Genomic DNA, 21,693 nt, shown 5'->3' with positions numbered 1-21,693 from the left:
TGTGTGTGTGTGTGTGTGTGTGTGTGTGTGTGTGTGTGTGTGTGTGTGGGCCCTCGATCTTTAGAGAGAGAGAGAGAGAGAGAGGGAGAGAGAGAGAGAGAGAGAGAGAGATGTAAACATATATTTTCTCATGCCAAAAAAGGCCCAATTGAATTGAATTGAATTGAATTGAATTGAATTGAATTGAATTGAATTGAATTGAATTGAATTGAATTGAATTGAATTGAATTGAATTGAATTGAATTGTGTGCGTGCGTGCGTGCGCGCGCGTGTGGTTGCCAGGCAGATGGTCTGACTCTCTCAGTAAAATGTTCATCCCTCTAACAGCTGCAGAAGTGAGATGAGCTCAATCCCCCAAAACAGACCTCAGTTACACTACAACCCATTGGGTTTACCTCAGTTCTATATGCTACAGAAGTATAGTGTAGTGTAGTGTAGTGTAGTGTAGTGTAGTGTAGTGTTGAGAGAGTTTCAGGGGGTCTACATGGTGATTAGGAACCAAATGGACCCTTATGGGTCTGTAACTCAGAGAGTGTAGGCCTACAAATGGAGCCAAATGGACCCGTTAAATTAACTTTGATTTTACAATATACATTCGGGGTCCCAGAGATAGAAATGCCATTTAATTGGGGACCGTAGCCTAATTCAGGTCAAACCTGGGGGTCAAAACTGGTTGAGAATCACTGCTAGAGCCGTACAACATCTTCTCTTATGGGGGTCCTTGGCATATGTTTTCAAATGGGGGGTCTGCGGGCTATAATGAGTATCATTTTGGGGGTCCTTGACATGAAAAAGTTTCCCAGAACCAGTAGGTGACAGTAACTGTAGGCGACGGCTTTTGTTATGGATCTTCCAATCACACTCACCCCCCAAATGGACCTTACCTGTCAATCTTTACACTCTCTGTGTTGTATTAACTTATAGAGTTGAATTAACACTCATGATTACAGAGTGCTAATGTAACTCAGAGAGTGTAAAATACGACCCGTGAGGACTTTAATGTGGTAGGCCTGTTGTTGCTAGCTGTTGGTGCAAGTTTGATCTGAGGATGTTTTTCCGTAATTAGCCACGGGATGCCATATCCACAAAGCCACTGGCCTATAATATAAGATAGGATAGAAAAGTGCAATTTTAGACTTGTAACACACGAAGTTCAAGCACTCAAAATACACTCAAATCCAAGACAACTGGGCTGGCTTGGATGTCACAGTAGGATGGATGTCACTCTCAGTGAGTTAAATGAGCACTGAAGCTTTTACTGTGTGGAGGACAGGTCACCCGAGGCCCCCATGGGTGACACTAGTGGAAAATGACTCCCTGTCACTTTGGAAATCCAGTAGCAGCTGCAGCCATACCGGAGACAGTGTCCCTGTATTTGTGCGTGCACACACGCGCACGCACGAACATTAAAGTGTGCATGTGCTTGCATGTGTGCAATGCACATGCCCATGTGGACATTTACGTGTGTGCGAGTGTGCATGCGCACACAGGCACTTTCTTTTGCATGCCGTTGTATATATCTGCACTGTTTTTTTTTATACTGATAGTCACACACGGAAAATACCTGATCTACAAGCTCACAGGATGTCGCGAATCGCAATGCAACCATGCACAAGGTCTATAAATTAAGCATATATGTCTTAAAAGAATCTCTATGATCTGAATGTGAAGTGCTGCACATGTGTTTGTGTGTGCTGCATGTGCAAGTGAATTATGGTGGTCTTGTGTGATGCCGATGCTCTCATGCAGCAGGGCAGCTGTCCAGTGTCCAGACCATGCCGGTATATATATGAGAACTTGAGGAGGCTTGCTTTGGCTTGATGCTAGAATGGCTTGAGGTTAGCATGGCTGTGTGCTGAAACCAAAATGTCACAGGGTTGATTCCAGTAACAGTCATGTTGCTGCTGCGAGAGCGGTGACTCTGCCTGGTGACTGTCTACAGTCTCTACACAGTGTAGGTAGGCAGTAAATGGTAAATGGTAAATGGTGCATTTATATAGTGCCTTTATCCAAGGCGCTTTACAGAGATTGTGCATTACATTCACCCATTCACACACACATTCATACACCGATGGCGGCAGAAACCATGCAAGGCACCAACCAGCACATCCGGAGCATAGGGGTTCAAGTGTCTTGCTCAAGGACACTTCGACACTAACTCTGGGGGAGCCTGGGTTCGAGCTGGCAACCTTGCGGTTTCCATCCAGCCACTCTACCACTGAGCCACCGCCGCCCCCCCGACCCGGTAAGCAGTCAGTGGATTTGACTGTGTAGGCCCAAGACAGTCACACCCAGACTGTTCTAAAGATATAAAATCACACCTGTGTGAACTGAGTGGTGCAACGCCGACCGTCTAGGACAGAGAAATCGCTTCAGATTTTGTTGCATGCTTTCTGAGTCTGTGCTTGTCTTGTGCAGCATGGCGGAGGTCGGAGGTCATCGTTGGACAGAGCAGCACCGTGCGTGCACGGACAAGGTTTCTCCGGGTCGTCCTGTCTTTTGCCATGTCTTCCCAAGCTTTTAGGTCTCTGTGGCACTTCTTTAGGTTTGTTTTAACCCATTCTGGGCAGGAACCCCTTTTGGTGTTTCATGCATTATGTTGTACTTTATCTATTGAAAAATAGCAGATCTACAAGCTCATAGCACGGCATGTAGCTCTGCTATTTTTGAAAAATCGTGAAAATGTGGCGCAAATCTTTGAATATATATTCTTTCACAGCAAACGTTTTTAACTCAAATCTTTGCTTCTGGGGTGGGTCCCTGGAACAACATATTTTCAGATGGGGGTCGGCGGCCAATTACATATAATCTTGGGGGTCCTTGACATGAAAATGACGACTGACATAGAAACATAGGTTTTTCAGAAAACTGTCATGATTTAGACAACTTTTATAGAATCGTCCTCTAAATCCATGTACCTCATATTTTGCCCGCAGGGGCCCATTTCCCTTTAACAAGCTGTGAATAAAGGACTTGTTTTGGGAGACGAGAGTCAGACATGCGCATAACATGGCCATCTTATCTTATACACATGTTATCCTGACAAGAAACAAGACAACATAAGATAAGATAACTGATAACTGATTAAATTGATTGATGATTTTATTGTCGAAAAGGATTAGACACAATAAAGCTTAAGAGCTTATTTCCATTGTGTGTGTGTGTGTGTGTGTGTGTGTGTGTGTGTGTGTGTGTGTGTGTGTGTGTGTGTGTGTGTGTGTGTGTGTGTGTGCGCGTGCGTGCGTGTGCCGTAAATTGACAAAAATAACAAGACTCAAGGTTCAAATGAATGTGGATTTATTGTAGTTGGTGAAAAGGTGACTGTTATTTTGTTATTATTCCCCTGTTACATTCTCTCCATTTGACTTGACCTTTCTGAAACACCTCGTCCCTTCTTCCCAAGCCTCCTTCTTCCTGACATGGTGGCATTTTCATCAAACATGTCAACGCTGCTGCTACTTTCATTTGGCCTCTCCTTTTGTTACAGTCTGTTCGAACCGGGGCTTTGTGGATATGGCATCCCTTGGCTAATTACGGAAAAACATCCTCAGATCAAACTTGCACCAACAGCTAGCAACAACAGGCCTACCACATTAAAGTCCTCACGGGTCGTATTTTACACTCTCTGAGTTACATTAGCACTCATAATCATGAGTGTTAATTCAACTCTGTAAGTTAATACAACACAGAGAGTGTAAAGATTGACAGGTAAGGTCCATTTGGGGGGTGAGTGTGATTGGAAGATCCATAACAAAAGCCGTCGCCTACAGTTACTGTCACCTACTGGTTCTAGGGAATCTGCTCACTAACACAAGCATACCCAGCCATCAGGAAGAAACACCACAAACTTCACCAAATTATAAGAAAACAAAAACGTGTTTTCTTATCATTTGTATTAAAAAACCACCTGACCTGACACACTGGAAAGAATCAACCAGAAACCAGAGGAAGTTAGAATTCTATTTGGCCTTAAACAGAGAGTACACAATGGCTAGAATGCTGTGAGGGCAGACCTATAGCTACCGACGCGAGTCCAGAGAGAAGACAAACTGGCCCCTTTTCCACCGGTTGGTTCCCAAAGGGAACCGGTTCAGTTCTTTTTGGTTCTTAGTCCATGAGCCAGAGCTCCAAAATTGGAACGTTAATTATGAATTGAGTGGGCAAAACTATACCTATATTAGATTCTTATCACCATGAAAAACTTCCCCAGTTGATTACTTACACGAAGACAATGATTTATTGTTTTACAAATTTTACATTTGTAAATATGCAAATGAGGCATTATGTAGGAAAATATGCAAAATAATAGAAAATATGAAAAAGCTACTACTGTGGAAGGATTATCATGTATTAATTTACTTGTATTGATCCTATAAACAATTTAATATAGGTCTAGTTTTTCCCACCAATTTTGGAGCTCTGTGGCTCATGGACTAAGAACCAAAAAGAACTGAACCGGTTCCCATTGGGAACCAACCGGTGGAAAGGGGGTCACTGTGCACCCACCACTATACACACAAAACTGAGCTACAGTTTCCTGCTACCTGCCAACTGTACCAAGACATCAGATGCACATACAGTATGTCCCCATAGACTATAAATATTATACAAACATGACAAGGATATCTGCTGGGTGAAGTAGGCCTACAGCAGCGTGCAATCACAGCAGCAAGATGTGTGGGCTTGCTTGTGACAGGAAAAGGATGTCCAATGGAATACAACCACCATAAAGCTGTCAATCATTCACCTGCATCATCTGCCCCGAGCTGATCGACTAATCTATTCTATATATAGGCGTACATTTTCATTGTACGTGGATTTCTTAACTTTTTATTGTTATTCTTCACACTTGCTTTGGCAATGCAAATTGCAAATGTAAAATTGGAGGGAGGGAGAGAGAGAGCGTCCGAGAGAGAGAGAGAGAGAGAGAGAGAGAGAGAGAGAGAGAGAGAGAGAGAGAGAGAATGGACATGACATTTGTCCCCAGTCAGGAAGTGTCATAATGGTTTTATTACAGACAGGAGCAAATAGGGAAAGCAGGTTCTATGTTTTAGCCATTAGAATTGACTTAACCTAAGACCCCCCCACCCCCACCCCCTCCCAGGGGGGGCTGTGAGAGCGCTTGATGTGTGGGAGTGTGGACAGAAGCCAGGCATTAATCTATTCTCAAGGCTTCCTCTTGTTAGGTAAAGGGGGAGGAGGGAATGAAACAGAAAAAACAACAAGGCACTAATGAGTGGCCCTGTTGTGCCCCAAATCACCTTGGAGTGGTGACTGCTGGGGTGCGTCCTGGCTTGTTCAATGCCAGCACTTGACCAAAATGTAGATGATTCTGATTCAAAGCCTGTAGAGATAGAAACCTTATGTCAGAATACGTTTCCAACGAGCATTGGCCTAGTACCATGCAGAGATGGGCAGTATTTGAAATTCATGTACTTGAAATCCGTATTTTCTGTGTTTTAAAATACAGAAAATACCATATTTTGATCAATATTCGATAATGATCATAACAACCACAGCACCATAACAAATACCAGTGGTGTAAAGTAACTAAGTACTTTTACTTAAGTACTGTACTTAAGTACAACTTTGAGAGGTATTTGTACTTTACTTGAGTATTTCCAATTTCCAACACTTTTACTACTACTCCACTACATCTCAGAGCCAATTTTTTTTACTTTTACTCCACTACAATTATTTGAAAACTTTAGTTACTAGTTACTTTGGAGATTAAAATTTTGATTAGAAAACATACATTAACCACTTCAACCCTATACATTTTGGCCATTTCAAAATGTGCTATTTTCAATAGATTTTGTACACATTTTGAACTTGTGAAATGTGACATTCTGCAATATGAATACTTTTACTTTTAGTACTTTAAGTACATTTTGACTTTTGCACTTTTACTCAAGTACATTTTCAATTACGTACTTTTATTTGTAACGAAGTAGTTCTAAATTGCAGTATTGGTACTTTTACTTAAGTAAAACAATTGAGTAGCCTACTTTTTCCACCACTGACAAATACAAACAAGAATGCACAACAGTGAGTGTACACATGGATGATATTTAAGCACATGGGTGCCCACCTCCCTCGCCAGGTTATAAAAAGCTTGATACCATAGAGGCCTACTGTAGTAATCCATCTGTCCCGGCCTGGAAATCTCAGTGCTGAGTGTGAATGATAAGAATGCAATGACACCACCAACAGCTCTATCTAAATTTAGCATGGTGAGAGCAAATATCCGGTAATGTGTTATTAAAGTCTAGAAGCACTAGATTCACGTTTCACTTATAGCTGAGTGACTAAAACCAGTTTTGCACACTGCTCTCACCAAAACAGGATACAACTCATTCTACCCCTTTTTCAAAGGGGAGATTCAATTCAAGGGGAGATTCCACCTAAATAAACAGATACAGCATATTGTTGCCTCTCGGTCTACTCTGTGCCCAAACTAAAATTCAGCCCATCACAATTAACTATACCTACCTCTGTTAGTCACGGCCATTACAGTATATCTAGGGGTCAACACCTGAACGACAAGCAATGGGAAGCTGTAAATCACATCACAGTTGGTGACCACTATAGTCAGCACAATGCACCCCTTCTCCACAGACAGACCCGCTACACCTGTTAACTGACATGGAGCAAGTGTGCGTGCGTGCGTGCGTGCGTGCGTGCGTGCGTGCGTGCGTGCGTGCGTGCGGGCAATTGTTGTTGCTGGACCCTGAAAGAAATAATCAGGGCAGGCCAAAGATTATTTAGAAAACAAAGGTTTTCTCAGCATTATGTCAGCTCAATGTAACAAAAACGGTCAAATAAATATATCTAAAGATAATGCTAATAAATGATTTGATATTTTAAAATAAAGTACATTTTAAATGAGAACACTTTCAAGTCACTTGAATTGTGGGTACAACTTCAATACTTTCTTTTCCATTGCAACAATCATGGAGCAAATGTCTTTTCAAATGACAACCCTGACACCTGGTGCAACCTGAAGCCGGATGCTACCTCTGTGGCTCATTAATATGCTATACATGTAACATCATTATCATCATATTTGTTTTACATATTTGAATAAGAATGTGAAGGTTTCAGAAAAATAGAGTACAAAATAAAATGTACATTTTAACAAGCCTGCCAATAAAATGTACATTCTAACAAGCCTGCCTTTAAAATAAGATTTTAAAATGTTTTTACATTTGTCATCTTACCAACCCTATTTTGTCAGTTGTCACTGACCTATATACACAGTATTGTACCCTACTGGTTCACCTGCCAGTGAGAAGCCCCCACTGGGAGGACATAGCACCTCCTGCCCAACACCCCCCACTGACCGACACCGCCCCCGCCTGTTGGAGTCCCTGGCGCAGTGACAAAAATCACCCTCCCCGCCTCGCCTGGCTTCCCTCCCTCAATCACAGGTGTGTGTGTGTTTGTTTGTGCGTGCGTGCGTGCGTGCGTGCGTGCGTGCGTGCGTGCGTGCGTGCGTGCGTGCGTGCGTGCGTGCGTGCGTGCGTGCGTGCGTGCGTGCGTGCGTGCGTGCGTGCGTGCGTGAAGAGACAACAAGGTATCATACATATTTATGCAGCATATCCATCCAAACATCAAGTACATGAGGTTTAGAAATAAGGTGCATGAGCAACGGGTAACGAGCAACGGGTATATGCTCTTCATGAGCAGAGTTATAAGTAACGCATAAAAGGTTGCTTTACTAGTCTGTAAAACTAGTCTGCATGGTACAATCCACAGGTAGGTCCATGAGGAAAGCAAAAGTCTTATATATTATTAAAGTATTATATATTTTTTATCAAATGGATCTGACACCGGTGTTGTTTTTGGCGGCACATTTCTATTTCAGTCTCAGTCATATATTGTCTCTTGAATAGTTTTCATTAGTTTCAGTCACATTTTAGTCACCTGGAAAGTTTTAGTGAATGTCTAGTTTTAGTCAACTAAATATCATAAGATTTTAGTCGACTAAGTCTACAGTTGATTTAGTCGACTAAAATGTATTTTCGCGGGCCTTGATGCCGTCGTAATGGCTGTTTTTACACTTGAAAATATCTGATCTACAAGCTCACAACGCGTCACAGCGCGGCACGTTGTGAGCTTGTAGATCGGCTATTTTCAGCATGCAACCAATTGTAAAATGACTTATATTGGATCTCTTGTCCACTATAGTCCCTTCCTAACATTTTAGTTTAGTTTTTATTTGTTGACAAAATCAACAGTATATTTAGTCATAGTTTTAGTCATCATGGCTTAGTTTTTATTTAGTTTTTATGTAGTCTTTTGTCAGTGAAAAAAGGTAGTCGACGAACATTTTTCATCATAGTATTAGTCGACGAAAACAACACTGTCTGACACCGGGGCGACAGCTGCATGGGGTCCATAGCCCATAGCCGGGTGGAATCTGTTCAGAAACCTGGTGGTCGATCTGGCCCTTGATACTACGGTAGGCTACTCTGCCTGGCCGTGGTCGTTGTAGGGGTTTGTGGCCGGGGTGGCACTGAGCTTTGACTACGGACCTCTTCTTGTACAGTTCCTGGAGCGTGGACAGTGCAGTTTACTTTCCATACCAGGCTGTAACACAGCCTGACAGGACGCTTTCAATGGAGCTGTTGTTGTACAATCTGAGGATGTTCGGATAAAAACTCTTCTTTAGGCTGTGAAACCAGTTTGAACCATTGTTCCTCATGTGTGGTGTGTGTGTGTGTGTGTGTGTGTGTGTGCGTGCGTGCGTGCGTGCGTGCGTGCGTGCGTGCGTGCGTGCGTGCGTGCGTGCGTGCGTGGGTGCGTGCGTGCGTGCGTGCGTGCGTTCCACTTACACTGATTGAAAGGAAAAAGTGCGAGTGGTAATACTTTGAAAGTTTGAATTGTCTGAAACGAAGGCCATGCAGTTAAAGTTAAAGTGTTGATGAATATCATAGCAAGAGATGAGGGTAAAGGACTCAGTCAGGCTTGGTGTGTGCTGGTATGGGGAGAAGTGGAGGGTAAAGGACTCAGTTAGGCTTGGTGTGTGCTGGTATGGGGAGAAGTGGAGGGTAAAGGACTCAGTTAGGCTTGGTGTGTGCTGGTATGGGGAGAAGTGGAGGCTGCAGCTGTTGCGACAGGATTAAGAAGGTAAGCCTCTGTGTTTCACTTCAAAATGATTCCTGCCATCCTAACCCTCACAACAAAACCAATGCAGACCACAGAAGGTATTTACAGACATTAAAGGTTCTCGACTCCCTACCCAAACTCAAAACTAACCTAAAATAATTCCTGTCCTCAAAATACAACTACAAGTGAACATAGTTTAACTCCTTTAATATCTTGATAGTAGACTCCTCTTCCCCCCTGCCCCCACCCCTTCGTTCTCTGTAAATATAGGATACCTTATGATTCTACTGAGCTTTATTCCAATGTTTTGTATTGTATTTGTATTGTACACTATGTATTCAATTACTGATGAATTAAGAACAAAGTCCTTTTAGCATAACCTTTGACTACCTGTACTGTTAATAATTGTGATTTGTGTTAATAAAGTATTCCATTAATCAGTCAGTGAGTGAGTCAGTTGTGTATAGTTGTTACACTAACTCAAACTACTGTCTTCAACCCTATCATCATACACAGATCTAGCTATTATCCTAATCTTATACTTGTACTTCTTGATAAACCTAAAACATTTTACTATTACAGAAACAACTATTGGATTGACACTGTAGCATTTCATGTTTGGTGGCAGGAAATGCCTTTTCTAATTTCCACATACTGTATGAATGTCAACATCATCTAGCCATGCAGGTTTCGGTCATAATTGAGTGGTGCAACCACTCCAAGGAACAGCAATGTCCGTGTTAACCTATGTGACTATGTGACTATGAGTAGCAGTAGGGGCAAAAGTGGCGCTGTTGTGCCAGAAACAGAGAGAGAGAGATAGTGCTGCACTGTTGCCTGCTAATGAGAGAGAGAGGGGGGGGGGGGGGGGGGGGGGGAGTTGCACCACTCAGTTCCCACAGGTGTGATTTCTTTTAAGTAACGAGAGCTTTCACGTCAGGGCAGAATCTCACTTCATCTTCACTTTCATCAAGTCAAGCTCAGTTGTCAGACACATACTGTACTCTATTTCTACTGTCATGTTCACATAAAAAAAATACTTCCTCACGGAACACACTGAGCCCCAGGATCACGTTTCAGTGGCGCTTTGAGGTTGGCACAAGCTACACTGGCATCTAATGATGACATGAGTGAGCGGGGCACCCCTTATGCCCATTATGACAATGACAGTCCTGCCAGAGGCCCTGCGGTGCGTCACTCTGTGCCCTGCGTGCCTCAGGTCGTTATGTGGCCTCCTCAGTCACACAGTGTGGTCTTAGAAAGATGAGGTGTCAGAAGACATGCCTGAAACCATTCCAGGAAACAGTTACCCAACATCTCTGTGTGTCCTTTGCATATCTCAAGAACCGATGTTGTGTACTGTTGGTGCTCCAAATAAAAAAATAAAATGAAAAATACAAATACAATTTTTCTGATAAATGTATTTGAGATACAATCCGTATTTTGAAAACGCATGAAAATACATTTGATAAAAACTTATTTGATTAGTCAATTAAATTCATAGATTGATTGCCAAATGCTAAATACAATTTTAAGAATACATTGATCATACAAGCAGTGTTTTTCATGGTGTTTGGAGCAGGCAGCTCCTACCTTATTACATAACATACATAAGTTCAAACGTTAAACGTAGGTTTATATATTTATTGGGGTCGTCCCCAGATGATTAGCTTAATGTGCAACTTTGTTTTCTCACTCAACAGTTAACAAACCAACATACAGGGTATCTGCACATTTATAAAGTCCTCGCAATTTAATGACTTTTTTTTGGACAAATGTTACATAAGTAAGAGGCAAACATTGTGAAAATAGCTGATCTACAATTGCAAGGCGTCATGAGAAAAACATTTCCAGGGCTACCTAGTGCCTCAACTCCTACAATATCAAGTGTTTGTCAGGGTGCGGGTTCTCCAGTTCAAATATGATTATTTTTGGGGGGTTTTGGAACCCTTGACCTACAGAACACTGGTGTTTGTAGTTCTAGGGAAAGGACCCTACAGGCTGCTGGCCTACAAAGAGCCCACCAGGCTGCTGTCAGCGAACCTCTCCAGTGGGGCCGTACTTCTCCAGAGGGAAGACACCGTTGCAGATTCCACCCTGTCCCACTTTATGATAACTCCGGCACTCAGCCCAGCCCGGCCACATGGTGAGGTGAACACACTGGAAAATACACCCACCCACACATTTTATCTGGTTCCTTAGAAAGAAGCCTTGTCATTGAACCTATTGGTTCCCTATGTACTGTATAATGGAACCTTTTAGATGCTACAGGATATGAGCATTTAATTAGACACCACAAATCCCTATTTATGTTTAAAAAGAAATGAAGAAACAAAACAAAAAACAGCATTAATAGCTCACCTACAGTATGAAATCACAACTCAGGTTCTTGGCAAAGTACGCTTACAGCAGTTTGAAAGTGGTTAAAAGTTTTTTAAGTGATTTTTATCCACACTCTGTCCTGCCCTTCTGTCCCAGATATTCCATCTCATATCTATCAGTCCTCCTCTTCACATCATTCACAGTAGTTCCCTCCCATCGCCCACTTGCCCCGGTAGCCAGCTATCCCTTTCCAACCTAATCTGTGAATCAGAGGTTTCAGACAACAACACTTGTTTCCTCTGGCCCTGGCCTGCAGACGCTGACTGAACGTGAGCCAGCCGGAGTTCTCCTCTTCCACCGTTTCCCCTGCCATGGAAAAGTGTTTGGAATGAGTTGTTTCCCAATGAAAACACTGATGCTGAAGACATGGAGTCCTGTTGACTTCCAGTGGCATACAGGCCCAGGGATCAGTTTACTGAATGCTAATACAGCAACCTGAGCTATGAGCTGTAGTAGCAGCTCCTTACCATGGCAAGATTGCAAGCTTACTTTAAGAATAGTGTTGTTATTGGACTTGACTGTTGCCTCCAAGGCCTGTTGCTTAACCGTTTCAGCATTAAAGGGAAAGTATTCTCCGGCCTGTCTTTCACATGTGCCCACTGCTCCTAATAGTTAGGATGATGGGTAAAAACAAAGGGACACATTTCATGTATGTGCAAATGTACAGTAACAAAAAAAAGAATACCCCAAAGGAGTTGGGACTAAATTAATTATTACTTTCATCTAGTCCATATACTCCTCTAGGTTGGAGCCTGTTTGCAACTCAGCAGACTGGACCATGTCACTGCAGAAAGGAATAGGACACATACTAACAGTATACCATTATCAAAAAACGGTCCAAAGCATGTCATCCCAACTCTCTACTCTCTCCTCCCTGCCGGTCTCCTCTGTAAAACTGTATCTTGTTGATGCAGAAATGTCTGATCTTAACAAAAATAATATTTCAGTCTATGCTTGGGGCGGCTGTAGCTTAGTGATTAGTAGAGTAGCTGATCTGGTAATCAGAAGGTTCCCGTTTTTTTTTTGGTCTTGCCCAATCAGTATACACGATTTGTCTTAGTGTCCCTGAGCAAGACCACACAGTCTACCTTTTTATATGCCATGCAGAGCATAGGGAAGGCTATCCACAAAGTCTGTTTCAAGAGACATTTTAGGGGTTCATGTGTTCATTTGTGTCCATCCTCGCCAGACACTTCACTGGTCTCCTTCGAGGCTGCCCACAGACCCAACTACTTCCTGTCCTCTGACTCTGGAGGCCAGTTGAGGTTGGCCAAGTGGGAGGAGAGCAAGGCATTCTGGGACGGCGCCACCTTCATCCTCCACAGGGACACGTGGATCACAGGCTTCGACTCGCTAGAGTCCTTCGCCAAGCCGGGCTTCTTCATCCACGCCATGCCTCCTCATCTGCACCTCCTCAAGTACAGACACACCGCCAACTATCGCAAAGCCACCCTGTTCCGGATGACAGGTGGGCTCAGTGCATCGCACCGTTATCGTCTGATAACTGATCTATGTGTGTGTGTGTGTGTGTGTGTGAGCGTGTGCGTGTGTGTGTGTGTGAGTGCGCGTGCAAAAGTACAGTGGCACTATAATATCCAACAAAAAGACCCTACCCTTACAATATTGCAGCAGGATGCAAAATGCAGCTCAATACAATTTAAGATAAACATGATATATGCATGAGAATAAAGTTGTCTACAATGAACATTAGTCATTTCCACACATGATTCATGTTCCTTCCTATACACGATGTGCAAAGCATTACAGCATATCGCTGAAAAACTCATTCACAATTTCAGCACACTCAAGTGCAATCCTGAGGGCCAAAGTTCAACTGCTCACCAGTTCCTCTATGCCAGGGTCAGAGGTCAGGTCTCCCTCAGACACTAATTCAGCTCAGAGAAGATCAGGGGGTAATTACTGCTGCTAAATATACATTCACATTTGTCTTAGGTAATGTTGGAAAACTCCTGCTGGGTCCTAGCAGAGACTGCTGGCCAATAGCAGATTGTATTTCTTGCTGACATCAGTGAATGCCGTACATATTCTTAGCAGGAGAGAAGCCAGGAAGAGCGAGACCAATGTCCAAATGACTCCGAACGAAGGTGTTCTGTTCCCCTGCTGGTGGAGCCACCATTGGAGTTCTACACAATACAGTCTGGAGTGTACAATATATTGACCCAAAAGTGTTATTGTAGAATTCAAAGTGCTTCACATTTGATCTGGTATTTCATGCTATCTTATTTAATTTTTTATCTAGAATTAATCTTTTCCTGTATGGTCTGTACTCATACTCAAATTCACAACATTTTGGTACAGGACAGATACTATAAGAGATATGCAGAATATTGTGGCACCTACCTTCTTAGAATTTGGTTGTGGTTGTTATCAAAAATACTATCATAGTATTTACTACAAGTAAGATGCGCGAACGCGGGAAGCGAACGCAGCTTGTAAATTGCAATAACAATTAGAATAAATTACGTTCTCTTTTTTAGTGTGTGTATGTGTGTGTGTGTGTGCGTGTGTTTTTTGTGTGTGATACAGCTGCGCCCTCTGGTGGCGGGCAGGTGGTGTTAGTGTTACACACTTGGATTGAAATGATGATTTTCCAGTGTGCAGGAATTAAAGGGATTTATTTATCTGTAAACACACAGACAAAGGCACACAATAAGCAACACTGCTCACGTTGTTGCAAACTCTGGTCCTAACTGATCAGTATCATATCACAAATATCACAGTCAATAAGGTGCATTCAGTTGGTATAGCCTACATGAAATAGCAGTAATACTCTACAGTATATAGAAACCACAAAATGACTTATCTTGTATGCAAAATACTCACAATTATCAAATACATAAAATCACATTACTATCTCAATAGCAAAACGTTTTCACCTTGTAAACAAAATATGTGTCTTCAGTAAACTCTCACAGTATTATTTAAATAACTCTCAAAAACGGACTATATCAGCTGCATTACATTACTCTGGGTACCATAATTAAATCATCTTACACAACACACATCCACATCTCATTCATTCCAGGCTACAGATGAGCTTCTTAACCCAACCCAAAACGTCATGTTCAGTAGCCTATATTAAAGTAAGCATTTCTAATGACAACTCATGTGCATTCCACACACACATTTGCTTCACAGATACTCTTCTCTGTTTATACATTCATTTAACTCATGTTCACTATCACATTTCTACACTTTATCTCATCGTTTCTCACCTGTAAACACACAGACAAAGGCACACAATAGAGAGTATGCGCATGCTTAAAGTGAATGGCACATCGAGTGGCAAAGCAACAGGCAAAGTGAGTTTAACATTGTTTAATGTTGTTTAATGCAATCAGATAAGACTTTTCTGTGTGGATGTATGGGCTGTCAAGGCCAGAAAGTTGTTTTTGCCACTCAGTAGGCGTTCCTGCATAACTTCCTGGTTTGATGATGATGTCACACGCATACCCTCTATAAGCAACACTGCTCACGTTGTTGAGTGAGCGAGTGGCCGAGATTTTGGGTATTGGAATTTGGCTTTTAAGGGTCCTAACTGATCAGGACCCCTGCTGTCCAAGTAGTGCCTTGCACAGAGTGTTAGCTGCCCAAACGATTGCCTGTTCAAAAATGAGCATCACTCATTCATTGTAGTGCAAACCAGGAATGATACTGTTTCACAGCTTCAGTAAATGTATAATCATGCAAAATGTCTCAACCACAGTTCACAGTATAATGTAACCAACTAATTAAAATGAAACACAATCATGTATTGGAACAATCAAATGAAATAATATGATGGGGGTATTCCCGTTTCCTGTATTAATCATGTACTTCAAAATCCCAATATAATCATGTATCTCACATTAGCGTGACACACACACACACACACACACACACACACACACACACACACACACACACACACACACACACACACACACACACACACACACACACAGACAGACAGACAGACAGACAGACAGACAGACAGACAGACATGTTCTGCTAGGTCTCATAGTTAGTGCTCACTGCGTTTGCAATTATAGCTCCACTGTCTACCCAAAGGTTTACGTACAGTAGGTAGATCTCAGTCTGGATATGGGCATCTTGTCACATTGTCGGATATTGTCTACATTGGTTTAAAATAACTTGTTTGTGGATATTAGCTAAACCTTCGCACACAAAAGGTAAGTGTGTGTCAAAGTGGGTTAGCTTAACGCCTGGCTTGTGTAAGAGTTCTGATTTTAACTTTTCTCACCACCTGTAAATACATTTCAGCTGGCATGGGGCTGAAGTATATGTTTTTCAGAGTCGTCGGAGAGCATTTAGCCCTAATGTTTGGCCTTGAATTGATTGAACCCCCAGAGCACTAAACCCATGGCTACACTGACAATACAAGTCACAAGTTCATTCATTTCGCTTTTTATTTCATGATCAAATTTCAGACACAAATAAATTGTGGTTAAGTAGAAGTTACTCACTTGAAGGACTTGGTGAACTTGGTAACTTTTGTTTTGTGTGTTTTTTAGATGGATGCATGTATTATTATTTTGGGTCAGAGCCTGTATTAGCCAGGCTAAGCCTGTTTGACTTTATCTAAATCCATTATTGTTGTATTGATTTTGTCTTTTGAACAGCACATGAGGATAGCAGAGTCGAACTGAATTTGTACCATACAAATGTACATTTGTGTTTTCAATAAATATTTCCTCATAAAACAGATGAATACTGTATGCATTGGTTTTACCAGGGTTTCCGTTAAACTGTGTCAACTTACAAGTAGCTTATGAATACTGTATACAGTAGTAATATACTTGTCATTGTGTTTTCAAGGAAAAAGCAACCGTCAGGTGTGTGTGTGTGCATGCGTGCGTGCATGTGTGTGTGCACGAGCTCGGGTGGCACAGTGGTAATTACCACCACCAGAGATGGTCAATATTGTATATTTATTAATGCATGTATTTGAAATTTGTATTTCAAATACTTTTTCGTATTTTCTCATTTGTATTTGGCTGGGACGGACACTTTCAGATCTTGTATTTTGACTCTCTGCTCCAGTGTCCTCCTTCGCTGCTGTACACAATCTAGAGTTCTCATCGGGCCTGAAAATTAAGGCCCGGCCCTACCCTACCCTAACTGGGTCGGCCCGAGGCCCGGCCCGACCCTAACAATTACCATAATGTCAGGCCCGAAAACCCGAAAAAACCCGAGTGGAGAAAAAAAAAGGAAAAAGAAAAATGCCACTATATGGCCACGGCGCCGTGGATTATTGAGACAACCGTGTCAGAGAACGCACTAATAGTCTAGTCGCCGAAATAAAGGATTTATGTAACTCACGTTAATTGGCTGATAATGTTCCATTTTCAACATTCTAATGGTTTCCAGCAATTTCCAGGGGTGAGTAAACATCTTCTGAATCAAAGTAGCAGCGATCCTCTGAAGTGACGCAGTTAATTATGTCCAATAGGCTACTGTCCCGTTAACAAAGTGCAACCTTTTCATCGTTCACCGTTGTGCAACAGTCCCGAACAGAGCTATACAATATTATGACAATTGTCAATTTGGCTATAATCTACTAGGTTACTGTATAGTTTACATTAATCATTGCCTCTCAAACCCACATACCACGCGTAATGTGCGTTGCCTAACCAAAATAACAGACATACAAACCATCAACATGCCGCTCGATGGCGTGTCGAGTCTGTCGACAGCTTGCAGATCTTTTATTTTGGGCAGTGGGCACACAACAGGCGCGCTGCGCTACGATGGGGAAATTAAATAGCTGTAGGCTACAGCGCGCTGCGATACGACTGTAACATTGCTTGGTCATCATGTAACTATATTACGTGTATGCAGGCGCTTTCATAGTTATATGGAGCATTTACCGTGGTGACGTTGATTAGGTAGCCTAATTTAGCTTATTCACCCAGCTGGGTTCAACGAGACAGCAGTGTCTCGTTAAGCCCCGACGTTTCCAAAACGAGCTATTGCGGATGAATCGATGGTCTTATAAAACATTTAAGCATATGGCAAGTTAACTTAAGTTATATAGTTGATGCTGAGCAGTAAGCAGCTCATTTGGTTGGCAAACCAGAGGCCAGCCAGCGGTAGCAAGTTCAACAACCACCGTTCTATTCTGTCACTTTGGTGCGCTGCTGCCTGCTGCTGATCATCGCCTCCTCCTCCTTCAGTCACATATAGTATAATAGCCTAAACTGTAAAAGTTAATCGCCAACATTCACCAGCTCAGCCCTCTTCATATTAAATAAATACATTACACAAACAACAGAATTGTTATTTTTGTTATAATAAAAAATAAAAAAAAAGAGAAATCACGGAAAATCACAAAGCCCGAGGCTCGGCCCGGCCCGACTAATTATCGTGCATTTTGGGCCCGGCCCTACCCGAAAATGTCGGGCCGGGTCGGGCCGGGCCGGGTTCGGGCAGAGATTGAGAACTCTAACACAATCCCGCTCCTGTGATGCACTGGACCTGCCTTGTTCTGGCTGAGACGTGGTGGTATAGTCCAGTAATAATGTAATTTGACCTCTAACTAATTGCAAAAAAACCAAACTCAACTGATTTTGCATCTTCAATATATCCTGAATAACAGAAAGAAAGTTGCCTGGAATTGTCTGAGGGGAAAGTGTTGAAAATGGCCTGTACAGTATGGCCACCATTGACATCCTATTATAAGGCAATATTTTCAAAATGTCCTTATGCTTTAAGTAGCATGTGACATATCAAACTAGGTTGTTGTCATGATGCTGAAGCCATTCCAAGCATTAGTTTTGCATAAAAACACTCATTGGGCTAAATTTGGCCATAGCAACTTGCCAAAATGTAATGAGGTCAGCACATTTGGGCAAGTTGCTATGGCCAAATTTAGCCCAATGAGTGTTTTTATGCAAAACTAATGCTTGGAATGGATTCAGCATCATGAAAACCCCCTAGTTTGATATGTCACATGCTACTTAAAGCATAAGGACATTTAGAAAATATCACCTTATAATAGGATGTCAATGGTGGCCACACTGTACAGGCTATTTTCAACACTTTCCCCTCAGACAATTCCAGGCAACTTTTTTTCTGTTATTCAGGATATATTGAAGATGCAAAATCAGCTGAGTTCGTTTTTTTTGCAATTAGTTAGAGGTTGATCCTGTATTTTCCATAGATTTCCTGTACTAGTAGTAAAAATATGTATTTTGTGTATTTAAAATACATAAAATGTACACATTGGTTTATACAAAGAGAAGAATAAAAAATCGACTCCATTTCTGATTGATCAGTTCCAAGTGACACAAGTTAAACTATTGATCTGGTGTCAGTGAGATACATATGGAGATCACATATGTTGTGCCAACTTGGTTCATTTGCAAATCTGAGTCGCGTCGTGGGAACCACAGTGGCTGGACTGACAACCATAATGTAAATCTAAGGGTCTCCATGATGGCATCAAATTAAAAATCAAAAAAAGGTTTAATGTGTCAGATCACACCGTATCGCACTGACACATCACACTACCATATATGTGTGACCAGATTTGACTGAGAGCCTTAGAGTCCACAGAAGTGAACCTTTCAGCCATATCTCCAAAACTGGTGGGTCAAACTGAACAACCAATATGTAAATTTGAAGCTATGATTGATGGATAATTTTGAATTATTAAGATTTAATTGTTGGTAGATATAGTTATTTTGTGGAATTGTTTAAATGTTCCCAATGACCCCATGTATTTTTCATGCCCTGTGTCCTACTGATTTTAATTCTCCCCTAGTCAGCGAGTAAGATAAAGAATGGTTGTTTCCCGATTGTCTGCCTCTCTGTGGAAAACATGTTATTCGGCCTTGGTACAGTCCCGTAGCAGACAACCCGTCTCCAACTAACTTGACTAGAACCCAGTTATGGACTCAAATTCACCCTGAAACTACATATCCCATGCCTTATGCTTCCTGGTTTTGATAGGAAGTGACAGTGAATCATCCTTTGGTTATTTGACACGTTGCTCTCTGTGCCTTCTCAAATCTTGATTAAAATGATATATATACCGTCTCCATTTTGGAGACGGCAGAGAGAGACATTTTGTAATTTGGCTGTATGTGGGATCTGTCCTGTGTTCTCCGAACTGAAAATGAATTGACAAAAACCATATATGCTCTGACTGGACAATCATTCTTCCTGGTGGACTCATCTTTTCTATTGGGTATTTAAAGGTATTTTTCTAAAGAGTATTTCCTGCTTAAGGTAACATTTGGATATTGATCATTTCTCTTAAAATATTCCTGTTAAAGCTAATTCTTAACTTTATCATCTAAAAGGTTTAATAACCATTTTAAAGGCTCTCTACCTAGATTATGGGTGCTGAGTATTTATTTGTACTCTGATTACTTTCAACAGTATTTTTATAGTTTTATAGTTTCAGCTCTGCTATCGAAGTAATACAGTCCTTTATATTAGCATTAGTAAATATGGATTCTTATTATTTCCATTAATTCATATAAAACGGCCTTTCTCGCCGTTTTATATGCATCAATGATTCCCTGCTTTCACATAGCACATTATGTAGACTTAGATAGTATTTTAAACAGACTTATAGCTTGTTACGTAGACAGCTCTGGAATTGCACTTTATGTAGTCATAGCACTTTATAGTACACATGTATAATATATTATATAGTATGTATAGTTAACATAGATACTCCACTGTTACGTTCTTAGTTTACGCATGATTCATGATAACTACTTTTTATATATGTGATGTATGCCATGCTTTTGTTATTGCTTAATGTAAATCGCTCTGGATTAAGAGCGTCTGCTAAATGCCTAAATTGTAAATTGTAAATTGTAAAAAACGAAAATTCAAAAAAATCCAATGGCAGTCCCTCAATCAAATTTAGTCACATATGGCCGTCTCCATATATGAAGATCACGACACTGACCTCATCAAGCCCTGGATAGAGAAGACTGGATCTTCACCTAGATCTGCATATATAGAGCCGACCAGCAACTCTACATCTGACCTCAAACCCTTAGATCTCCATATATGGAGCTGACCTGTTGTTGTGACATCCCACATGTTGATCCTTCCCCATCCGTCCTTCCTCTTCGATGTCTCCCTTTTGACTGATACCTGTCCATTCAAACTCTAGACGGGCCCGCCCCAAAGTTATTAGTAGAGTTCTTAACTGGCCTGAAAATTAAGGCCCAGCCCTATCTGGGCCCTCATCAGACCATGTACACTTAGGACACACTCAAGCTCAAAACGACAGTGCGATGCATTTTGAGCTTGTAGATCTGCTTTTTTTTACTATGAATTTTTTAATTTAATTTCAAATACATTCATATGTTATGTTAACTTTATGATTATGAACTTAAATGCAAATACATTGGACATAAAAAAGACTAGTACTAGTCATTAAGCTACTAATATAGACTAAGTAATTAAAGCGGGTCATGTTTGCATGTTTGGAATTGTAACAGCTGAAATCAATAACAGTATTCCGATATTAACCTGCGGGCCACATTAAGTGAACTGCGTCTGTGCTCAGAATACATTCTTCAGTGTGTCCACAATAGTCCACTTTGCAATAGGCCTATCTCACAGCCCGCTTTTCACGCCCACTTCCGGTAAATAGTGGTGTCTTTAACATTAGCATTTACACGTTTTTTTCTCTGGAGAATCTAAGTACATTTTCTAATGTAAAAATGTGACAGACCAATATTATTATGAAGCAAACAAGATGGTAAATCAGCTCGAACAGATAGAACAAACCTTACCTTGAGAAAACAAAAGTTGTAGACTTCTTAAATTACCTCTGTTAACATGTAGCTTCTATGGAGTGACGTCACGCTATTACCACTAACCCCAAAAGGGGGCGTATTAAGGGGGGCGGGGAAATTCTGTGAGATAGGCTTATTCTCTCTGATCCAATGCATCAATAGCACACCTCCCCCCCAATGGCAGACAATCATGTCAGACACATGCATTCAGTTGCGTGATAGTTGATCTGAATTAACATGTGTTAAAATTCCCGTGCTGAGGAATGTCGTATTCCCTGTTCTTTCCAGATAGGAGATGGCCATTATATGTTCCTTGCATGCCTGGAAAATACTTTTTTTTGTTTGTAGCAGCATGTTTCGAGTTGTTATAACCAGTGCTGCTAGTGAATATCACCGCCAAATATCACTAGAA

The sequence above is a fragment of the Electrona antarctica genome (genome assembly GCF_951216825.1).
Source record: "Electrona antarctica genome assembly, chromosome: 3".
Classification (NCBI taxonomy): domain Eukaryota; kingdom Metazoa; phylum Chordata; class Actinopteri; order Myctophiformes; family Myctophidae; genus Electrona; species Electrona antarctica.
The sequence above is the reverse complement of the archived record's forward strand: the minus strand, read 5'-3'. Positions refer to the sequence as shown.